A 10,319-nucleotide genomic window follows, 5' to 3' on the forward strand; every position below is an offset into this window, starting at 1 on the left:
TAGCAAAACAAGAATCCTTTCCCACAGTGCACGGTAAGGAGCTAAACTGCAGAGAGTTTAGAGTCTAAAACTCAAGGCACTTTCAGTTAACCATGATTAACTGGAGACTAAATCATTGTATAGTCTAGGTTGGCAGGAACCTTTGGACATCACCTAAATTCCCCCTCGAAACAAAGAGGGCTAACCTTGACATTAGATCAGGTTGCTCAGTGCCTTGTCTGATTGACTTTTGGCAGTATGGACAGAGATTCCCAGAGACAACTACCATTATGCTATGGCAATTAACATTTAGACAATAACAGAAAAAAAAAAAAGAGAGAGAGAGAGAGAGAGAGAGAGAACTAGTTTCCCATCTTCATCTGAAACAACTCAGGATGCAAACTTGGAGACCTCTCTAGGGGAGGGGCAAAGAGGGGAAAATTATCCCCTTCATAAGACGCCAAGTGTCATTTAAAAAAAAAAAAAAAGTCTTGAGACATTACTGACAATGCTTTCAGTATGCTTTAAGTTTATTCAGGTATGTATTAAAAAAAAATTAACAAACAGTGACCATTCATCCATGTTCCTACAATTCTTGCAACATTGAGTGAAACTCAAAATACACAGTGATGCTTAACCATACAACAGAAGCTATTTGGCTCAAGAGTATACTTAAGACTGATTAACTATTTGAGGAAGTTAGAGGTATTATCCTTATTCTGACCTTTTTTTCCTCTCTCTAAAAGGCATTCCCTCTTGGCCTAGAACAAGAACTGAGCACCTAGAAAGTTATTTTAAGTAGGTACAATTTGAGCAAAACATACAGTAATAGCATTTGAAAGAGGGTTAGTCTTCAGTACCGTTGTGCTTGGTCTCATGTTCCAATCAACACCTTGATTATAAACCCAAATATCAGTAAGTTAAAAAAAAATGCTACTTAGAGCAGTTTAGAGCTTAGTTTGCCCCACACTACCTAATGATTTTTGAACCTACTATACAGTTATAACCAAATTTGAGACTTTTGGAAAACAAGCAAAACCACACATTTTCCAAAGGCTAACAGATGGATAGAAGAGAGAAGTTAATGCTCTCCACTGAGAGAAAAGCATGAGCTCAACACATACTGTTGTTTGGTTTGCTGGTTAGATAATCAGCATACTCATACTTGTCAATGAACAAACAGGTTAGCTCAAAACCTGTCACAGAATATAACATCTCTTGTCCAGCTGGTGGTTACCAGACAGAAGAGGAACTTGTGTCATCACAAGAGAGGAGCAGACTACAGAAAAACAGAATAAATCAGTACAAAACCTGACTTAATTTATTCCACTGCTTATGGTATAGTCTTATTGGTCAGTCAAAAGGTGACTTCTCAGCCCACATCTATTCCAGAAATAACTGCGGATGTTAGCTGGTAACCTTCCCCCTTCCAAGACTCTGCTAAGCAATACAAGTTATTTTATGGTCATCATCAATATATACAGATATATTGAAAGGCTTGCAGATTTAGCTGCATTAAAACCCAAGACTTCTCAATGTGTCTAAACTTAGACAAAGAACTGCTTTTAAATTTCTTTCTGTCAGACAACAGTGTACGAGCACATCATGCTCCACCTGTAACTTGTTTACAGTAGACCAGAGTTTAAGGCCACATGATGCTGTTCCATTTTGTAGTACAGAAGGGAATTTCCTAGCTGATAAACCCGATGGCTCTGTTACGTATTCTCAAGTTGTATACTAATCAGGACAAATATAGCTTAAGTGTATTCATTTACAGCAGTCCCATTGAATTATGTTTTTTGATGCATTAAAATTTCAAGCTAATATGCTGGATTTTTAGAAACAGCTTTCTCTGTTGTGCTTAATGTGAGGCCTTTTATGGCAATAATTTCCTGCTAAACATTTGTGCTTTGGCTTTAATTCTTACACGCCTGAAATCTCAAAGGAAGCTTTTGGCAAGGCTAAAATATCATCTAACACTTACGCTACCAGATGTTTCAGGAAGGATGTTACTTCCTTTAGCAAATGTCTCATCTTGGTTTATTCCCTTTTTCCAGCACTAACCTAAAGATAAAAATCTGCTTGCAGACTTTGCTATACAGCTAAGCTAGACATCATTCTGTATATATTGCTGTAGGCAACAAACTAGACATCAAACAGCACAACCTCCAGGAAGTAACTATAAAGTTAAAAAAAAATTTTAAGAAGGATACGACAATTTAGAGCAAGAAGAGATTTAAAACTAACTTGCACTGCTTTGCTTTTCCTACTTAAGGTTTTACAATTCATAAATTCCAGTTAAATTTTTATAATACATCACCTTCTTTTAAACAGGGGGAAGAAAAAAAAACTTACACCTAGATAAATATTAACAGAATTGGGGCTTTGAATGGCTCTTTAAGGTTACTCACAAACAAAATGACTTCATGTACCACTGCTTAATTCTGTACGCTATTCATATGTAAATTATGCTTAACTATTTGCAAAACTAGGATAGTACCTATGTTTACAGACTTTACACCTCACTGGACAAAACATTTGTCACTTCAGTCTTTTATTGAGAGAACTGTTATGTTTTCAACATGTTAAAGTTTAATACATAGATCAGCAGTTTTAGAGCTGAAGAACATCTCATTATGCCCCTCGCACATTAACACCTACTTAAGGGGATTTTCAGAAGCCATCCAAAGTAGTAACCTCTACTGGCTACTCAAACAGGGTTGCAGTTGTCATAACTGATTTCCCTTCACTCTCCAACCCTCAGGCTTCTGAATGTGAAGCGGCATTATTTCAGCAACAACTCCCACTTCCATGTGAAAGCCAAATAAAAATGTAACATTACATTCAAAGAATTAGGACAGGTTTTTCATCAAACCAAATAGCAGCATTAAGCACAGCAACCAAGCTTCCTTGATCAACTTAAATATTTTAATAGCTTGACATCGTTTGAGATGGTTTCTGGCTGTAATCAAGCTGCAAGTAAGAAGTTTGGGACCAGTCTCATGGTGAGAAAGTGAAGTTTTCTTTAATAATGCTACTGTAATTGAAAAAAATTGTTTGCCATCTCTTGACATGGCACAGAAAGAATGCTGAAAGTCAGTAGCACTGGAAATCTGTCCAAGCTGCAATGGTGATTAAGTTTAACAATAAATAAGAAGAAGAAGGAAAAAAAAAAGAAAACACACACATCCTACCACTGACTGCCATTCTGATCAGTATCTTTTACTGGAAGCTATCTGACAAGTATTTAAGGGCTGTTCAACTCTAACATGCTTTTCTGATCAAAACCAGTCACAATCAACACAGAAGCATCAGCATACTGTCAGTGTTCCTCCTCTTAATTGAAATTTAACACTTGAACCTTTTAAGAAACCTTCCTTGTTCTACTGCATATCCACAAAGCAATGTGTTTTGCATCTAACAGGCAATTGAATACTTCGCACTACAGTTCATGAAATTTCTTAGATAAGTACATTAATCAGGTTTTAGGTAAAACTCAATAAATATTGTTTGTATGCTAATAAATGTTTGCTAAGTTATTCATTAGCCTGATAGCAATGTCTGACACAATCTTGTTTGATTTTGATATCCAATTAACTTCTGAAAGAAATCAGTATTTGTGGTGGAAATGTTCTTTGCATCATGAAACATTTTGATATTTAGCAATACTGATGTAGGAAGCAAAATTGCCATGATACTATTAAACTTAGGAGGCTAGGGATCTCTGCCTCCAAAGTTAGTTTATTCTCTGAACAGCAACTGCCCCTCCATACTGATTTCAGCTTGCTGATGTTTGAAAGGATGGAAAAAAAAGAAAGAATCAGTTTGAGGGGGGATTTCAGTTCAGGGAGGACAAGAACAAGGCTATCAGTATGACTTTCCCATTCTCACAGCATTCTAGATGCCTTGTCCCGTGACAACTCTGTCATAGTATCAACATATTCTTCTCCCCACACCCCAAACCCAACTGATATTTCATACATGCAGTGCCACTCCTACTCTGCTGGTGAAAGCATTTAACCTCATTAGCTGAAATAAAGAGGAAGCCAACCTACCTCCAGCCCTTCTCACTTCAATTGAGAAAATGTACAGGCCACATAGGTCACCCCGCCCCAAATCTGGGGACTTGGCCATGCAGAAGTGATGAGTCCCAGGCCACACATGGTGGTGCAAAACAAGTGGCCAGCATCAGACATAGTGGTAATATTTTGGTCATCACAGTTCTAATGTAATTGTAACATCTAAGCTTTTACTATCACAACTCTCTGTACATGAGAACCTTCTTTCCCTTAATTAGCTTTTTTGCTGATTAAAGTTCAAACATACAGATTACACAAAACAGATTTCATATTTCCACCCGTATTCTGTACAATAACCGTTGTAGCTATTGCATGTATTCCACTCTGTTGGCAGAATAAAGCTGAAATTGTGTTTATTATCATATTGAATGTGTACGATAAGCAAATGTTGTTCCAGAATTTTTTTATCAGGGATACTTTTCAGCAGCCCTATAAACTATGCCCCTTTGGGGGGGGGGGGCAGAGGAGAGGAGGGAGAATCTGTTTATTAAAATATTTGCCTTAAATTAAGATCTACTCTGTGCTGTACACATACATTAAATAAAACTTGAATCCCTAGGATATCCTTTGCTTTAAGCAAAGAAGCAGAAACAATACAGAGATCATTTAGTAAGAAAGAGCTTTCTACAAGTACTTAGCATCTGTAGCTTCCTCACACTTTGAGTTAGTAGAGCTTCTCTGCAATTCATGAATACGTCTATGCCTCTGCAAAATAGAAACCATAGCAGCAACATTAGAAATCTGACAAGTCATAGTCTCATCATGCATTTTATACTGGTTTTTAATTTGCAGTTTGGTCTCTTCGGTACATCTACTCAATCTGCTGCATCTCCTAGGATGAAACTGCAATTTGACTAGCAAGAACTCAAATTGAGCAGGTGCTCCAAAAGCTATGGGAACTGCATCTGTGAGTAGTTAGAGTAAATGAAACTATCAATGTGAACAGTGTTTTGGGGGACCTGATACATACACATGTATAAAACTCAGGTTTTAAAGATTAAGCTTTTAATTAGACACCTTAAAACAAGCTCAAGGCAAATACTGATGCAAGCCTAAAGGCTAACTCCATCACAACATTCCATAGAAGATTTCATACAGTGGTTCAGATTACAAACTAAGAGAATTGTGTGAATTGTAAAAGATCAGGCCAGAGGCACACCTGACACAGGCCACCATAAGAGGCAAGGTACAGTGGCAGATGCACAGGGAGAGGCTTATTCATAAAACAAGCATTATTACAGCTCTCTCCAGAATGCTCTCAGCCTCCAGCGATTTGCAGCTCAACAGTCCTCTGAACCAAAGGGTACATCTTTGCACACAGAAAATTTTAAATAACTTATTTCCATGATCCCATTCAGTGCCTAAAACTTTAGCAGCTACTACATCTTGCAGCAAGGGGTTCCAGAGTTTAACGACCCTTTTGTTAAGAACTGCTCCTCCAGTTTGGAACCCACCACTTTAGAAGCAAGAATGTAAATGGTAGCTGTAGTTTCCATTTTGGAAGAAAACCAGACACGTCCCTACTACTCCAAATTGTTAGTGAGTTCAAGATCTTCTGTTATGGTTTTCCCCCTTTTAGAAGGTCATTTCATACTTTTCTCCCTTTTCCAAGGAAACTGGGGGGGGAGGGGGGCAGCAATACATACAGTGCTACAAATACAGGCTTACAATGGACTTTAACAGTGACACAATAGCACTCTTCTATCCAGAGAAGAAGGAATAATTCCTAGAATTCAATGGCTTTCAACTGCTGCGCACTGAAACTGTTTTAACACAACTCCCTAAAAATCTCAACCCTTACAACCCTTACAAGTAATTCAGCTCAGAGCTCATGCTATGTCTATGGTAAGTTAGGATTCCCAAACGTAACACATGAATCTACATGGAATTTTACCTGCTATCATTCAATTTATTCCAAAATCATACTTACAGCAGTAAAAGTGAAGGCTGTCTGAAAAGCTGCAGGAGTAGCTTAGTATGACTGAACTCATGTTGCTATTTGTCACTTCTACATAACTAATTTAGAAAAAGTTCCAGCCAAATCTTTGTGGGGCTTTATTCTGAAAACTTACCATTTATCCATACAGGATCTTTCCTTAAGAAAAGTTCAGCATGAATAAACAACCAGTCTCATTCAGTGGAAGCCTAGTTCGAGGGTGATGACAGTCAGAACTCCTCTGGCAAATTAAAACAGGAATATTTGGGATACAGTCTTCTCCAAATTAGACTTCCTTGAATCACTAACAACTGTGAGGCATGATTTTCCCTTATCAAGATTCATGCTGTCTTACTGCTAGACCTATAGATAAAGAGATGATTGGGTATATCCCGTGCAATTCTATCAGTCTGCAGTTTGCCAGCTACCTTCAGCAACCCTTTCAAAAGTTATTATCAAGAAAACAGGCTGCATTCTTCCTATGCTATCCCCCTCCAACAACACAAGTAGCAACTGTACCCAAATCAACAGGCTTATTAGTTACAACAGAGTTTAGTGACAGCTCTATTTTTAAAGGAACTGATTTGTTAGATTTCAAACATCCACTACCCCAGATTACGACGGCTACCTCAGCTCTGTTACTCATCCACCTTGTGAGACATTAGTTAGCATAGCACCATACCTTCCTAATCATTGAGTTTAATAGTTTAGCAACTCCCCACACCAGGAAACTGCTTATTTGCATGCTTACAAGCCATTATTATTTCATGAAATAAAATGAAAACTGTTACAGTTTAATGCATAGGAATTAATTGCATCATCTCCTACAAACACTTGTATACATGACTTATCTGAGAAAGAATCTGCTAAGAGTACTGTAGAATCTGGGACAATAGACAGCAGGCAAGTAATTCCTCAAGAGAGAGAGGGCACATTAGATCATTTAAGTTTTCTTCACAAAAATGTGAAGAATATATGCCTCAATGAACTAAGAAAGCAACAAGTTATTGCTACAAAATGATATTCTTGCAGGTTTTGGGGACTTAAAGTCAAAGGGAGTAATGGCTAAACTATTCTTCCAAATCAGCAAGAATGATGCCTTGCATCTGAAAGGGTACTGTGACTTACCTCCCTTGTAACAAAATGAAATATTAACAGACTATCCTTTCCTTAAGGGAAACATATTTGCAACTAAAGAAACAAACCTCTTTTTACATAACAGTAATATATGGAATTCATTAAGAAATCAAATGATCAGTTATTTAAATGCATGATACTATCCACAGTTGTATTAAACATGGAACAAATACAGGGACATGGTACAGGGCAGACACCACCAGTCATTACAAGACAGTTACCTGTTCTTAAAAGAAAAAGTCTGGACAACTAAGCCACTGCTTTCCTCTGAGCCACTGTGATGGACTGCTATCATAGTCTGTCTAAATAGAGTTGATTTCATTCTATTAGATTTAGTTTGATTTCTTAAACCTATTTTTAAGGTGAGATATAGTTTGTAATCTGGGTTCTCAAACAGAAAAGTTAAAGTTACATAAACGGAAATATCCTTGAAGGCAAACTTAAAACCTACTCAGATATGCAAAATAAAAGATCTCCCTAAACTTAATAGAAGTAGACACCAAATGCAAGTTACCAAACTCCAGCATTACCAAGAAACACTTGAGTTACCGTACATACCTGTTTGTTTTAGATCCAGTCTGTCCCATTTCCTTAAAAAAACAGTCACAGAAGCTCAACTATAGCTGAAGCCTGCTTTTTAAGTGTGTGTGGGGGGGGGGTGGGGGGAGGTGGGAAGTATTCCTGTATTAAGCCTTTTTGGATGCCTTTCTCTCTTCCCATAAAAGGAAGAGCCAGGAAGTTTCTGAACACTTCCTCCATGCCTTGTGCAAGACTGGGAAGTGAAGCAGAAGGGAGCTTGAAGTTGGTCAGCCTCTCCCTTCCAAGCAATGTCACACCTGTAAGCAAGATAACAGCTTCCAGTGCAAGAGCACTTAGCCTAAGAAAAAAAACCCACAGAAGAGTGGAAGCAAGGTTTAAAAGACAAACAGATCTGGAAGTTAAGACAGTAACAGGGAAGAGCTCTAGCACTACCTCTTACAGCCATACACAGAAACAAGAACTATTACCTACATGCTAGAGTTTCACCTATGCTTCAATGGCACTACTTATGTAATCACATCACAGCTAGTTTTAAGTCAGCTTGTTCAAGTACTGCCAAGCATGCAGACATGCAAACTAATGTTAAACACTACTCACCCAGCTTCTTGAGATTTCACAGCTCACACTGAACTCCCTGAGGCCATGCTAGCTCTGTGTAAGCTGGGTTCACTATTATTTAGGCATCTTGTTCAGACCGTTAATAACCTCTCTCATATATGTTTATATACACATACACACCCAATGAGCAACTCCCAAGTAATTCTCGTGATCTCTGAACCTTTGTGTTTCCCATTTCATAACTGCTAATTCTCTGCAAAGTGTTTATAAAAATACTTAGACTTAATATGTTAACACAGTTACCTCACATCTGTTCCAAGTGATTAAATCATTACACGCTTGTAAAGTTCTGTTATACAGCCTCCCACATTCACAGTATTTTGTTGATTTCTAAAATGCCCATTGCATCTCCAGTCATTTCAAGTATTCTGGCAGTGCTAAAGTAGGCAAAAGCTGCTTTGATCACAGAATAGGCTTTAGCACTACATGCTGTATTACTGCACTATAATATTCTTAAACATGTCATCCAACCCAAAGGTTGGATTTGGACTATGTAGACACTACTATTCCAGGAAGAGATAGCCATGAAAAAGTCAAAGCTAATAAGTAGTAAGAAGCTAAGTTTCAAGAAGTATATGAAGTGACATATGAACAAGCAAAAGTTTAACACTTTAGGAACAGTGACTAGCCACAGCATAGCACATCAGTTAACTCTTCAGAAGGCTTTAGAAAGCAAGTACATTTCCATATGAGCTTCAGTGAAGTTATATTTACCTCCTTTTCCTCACCTAAGCAGCTATGTTTGGTTCACTGTGCAATACAAGAAAGAAGAGGTTGTCTAGAATATGATCTTCTAAAAAAGCTCTTATATTTATCATTTTAAAAAGTTAGAAGTGATTGCTACTGTGAACTTGTTTGCTACTAACAAGAATAGTCACTTAACTGTTCTAAAATTAGTAATTTATTTTTAGCAGAGAGAAAGAGGAGCGCTAGAATGACTTACTAAGATGCATACCATAAGCATGCAGTAAGCAACAAATCACCATTAAGCACTATTAAATCTTTAAAAATCTACATACTACCCAAAGCCAGCAAAAGAAAAGCACTCCAAAGCACCTGCTGAAGTGCACCAGCCACATACAGAGTACTGAAGCTTACATATGCTCTTTGTTTTGAGTTCAGCTTCCTGAAGTTAAAATGCTCATCTCTTACCTACAAAATTACTGAAACTAACCTAACAAGTTCTGATATAACTAAAGGAATTAGCATAGGCCAACATTTTACCATTGTGCTGCACAGACCTCCTCTGTCCCGGAAAGGCAAATTGGCATAAAAATCCTTAAGTTTATTGAGGCTGGGACTCCATTAGTATCACTCAGACACTCAAAAAGCTTCCCCCCCCTTTTAGACTTCCTTGAAAAGAGGCAGCATTAAAAAAAAAAGTGATTAAGTAGAAAGTTATAGTCAAAATGATTTCTTTCTTCTAAATTACCTCATAAACGCTAAGCGTCCTTGCACCATAAAGTCTAAGAGGTGAAGCACCCTATGCCAACCACTTAGCTGGGCTGCTGCAACTCTGCATGCAAGAGTTGAGAAAGCTTTTTGAAAGGACTTACAGAGTCAGGATAAGTTAAACTGCCAGACATCTTCAGCTACACTTCAGACTTCCTAGTGAAACAGCTTTAATCTAGTAAAAGGGACATCCTTACTGGAAAGGAAGTTCCTATGGAGAGCAACTTAGCAGAGACTCGGTCCTGCTATGCCCGCACCGTGCTTTGAGGTCTGCTCCAGCCCTCCTGAGCACGGTCGCAAGAGCACGAGGCGAGCGCTGCCCGCAGCGCAGCAGCCCCTAGCGCAGCCCGGGGCGGGAAAGCGGCTCTCCCCGAGCCCGCTTTTCCAGCCGCCCGCAAGACCGGCTCCGGCACGGACCCGAGCCCGCCTCCGCGGCAGGGCCGCGGCCGCCGGGCAGGGGGAGGGACGGCGAAGGCAGAGCGGAGCCGCGGCGGTGCGGCCAGAGCTCGCCCCGGCGCTGCCGTGCCCGGCGGCGGCGAAGGGGAACCGCGGCCCCTCGGCGCAGCGGCGGCTGCCCC

At 39.1% G+C, this 10,319-nt stretch overlaps 1 protein-coding gene across 2 annotated transcripts in view; it reads right to left on the reverse strand.

The window, feature by feature from the left end:
• Positions 1-10,319, reverse strand: part of NAA16 (N-alpha-acetyltransferase 16, NatA auxiliary subunit) — a 76,363-nt gene that overhangs the window by 65,439 nt on the left and 605 nt on the right. Inside the window, exon 2 of one of the 2 annotated variants that reach the window (XM_067292492.1) lies at positions 4,693-4,763. The exons of the other annotated variant lie outside the window; for it this stretch is intronic. The gene's annotated coding sequence lies outside the window, so the exon portion shown is untranslated. The remainder of the gene's footprint in view (positions 1-4,692; positions 4,764-10,319) is intronic. 2 annotated transcript variants of the gene reach the window in all.

This window comes from Apteryx mantelli, chromosome 1 (assembly GCF_036417845.1).
Source record: "Apteryx mantelli isolate bAptMan1 chromosome 1, bAptMan1.hap1, whole genome shotgun sequence".
NCBI classification, from domain to species: domain Eukaryota; kingdom Metazoa; phylum Chordata; class Aves; order Apterygiformes; family Apterygidae; genus Apteryx; species Apteryx mantelli.